Raw genomic sequence first — 1,128 nt, 5'->3', positions numbered from 1 at the left:
TGTTAACCTTATAGGAACTAATAAAAAAATAATCCTAAATTTTCTTATACGATTAATATTACAGAGAAAATTTTAAGTTATTTACATACTACATACAAGAACTCGCATGAGTAGACTACTAATTTTTGAAAAATTTATTTTTCTTGGTACTAACCATAACTGGAAATACCCCAACTAATATCAGAAAATAGCACCTGGCGTTTAAAAGATAGAAGATGCTTACTGGGTAGTTTTATACTTATACTAAGTTCGCACGGCACGTATTTAGTTCGCTCTCCCATTCGTATTGGCTCTCTTATTCATAATTGGCGCCTCAATTACCCTTCGAATTACGTAATTCGCCATATAAAATTTTGAGAGCGATTCACCTCATTTGTAGGTAATTCAGATCCAATTAGCACGCGAATTACGAACAAATCGCTACCGTCTCGAATTTTAATCGGAAATTTTCGAACTCAGCTGCCAAAGCAAGGGAGAATAGAAAAAATCAAAACAAAGGCAGGGAGGAAATGAATAAATTGTCAGATCGAATTAGGAATGAGTGATGTAAACGGGGTAATTCACCAGAGTAATTCAGAAGCGAACTACGTAATTGGCAGTGCTCGTGGGGACATTGTATTTGTGCTCTAAAAGCGAAAACTAACTTTTACTTCAGGGCTTCTGCTGCTCCCTATAGAGAATTTGTTTTCCGCGCATGAGATATTGCGCACTCTCTCTCAACTCCAAGTTGACATTGTAAACTCTCTTCAACAATAAAAAAAAAATGTGGCTTCCTACTAAGTGCAAATATTTTAGCACTTTCTGACCCACTGTGCGCCCTTTATCAACATCATCATCAACCACAGCGCCCACTTGGGCTATGCACATGCATACACACATACATAAATATACTAAACATATGTACGTACATTATGTATGCATCCGACGGCAATGTGTTACTGCTGAGAAATTTAGCATTTTATTTGCACATTTGCGTCATGCAGCCAGCGTTGCCATTTTAGCCGTTTTCCGGCTAGATTTAGCCGGTATTGATAGCAACTAGCCGGAGAAAATTCGATCTAGCCGGCAGCCGATTTGTTATCCGGTTTGTAAAAAAAAGTTAGCCGTTTTTAGCCGATTTTACTATTT

The sequence above is a fragment of the Rhagoletis pomonella genome, unplaced genomic scaffold, assembly GCF_013731165.1.
Source record: "Rhagoletis pomonella isolate Grant_MI unplaced genomic scaffold, Rhpom_1.0 Rhpom_scaffold_00001, whole genome shotgun sequence".
NCBI classification, from domain to species: Eukaryota; Metazoa; Arthropoda; class Insecta; order Diptera; family Tephritidae; genus Rhagoletis; species Rhagoletis pomonella.
The sequence above is the reverse complement of the archived record's forward strand: the minus strand, read 5'-3'. Positions refer to the sequence as shown.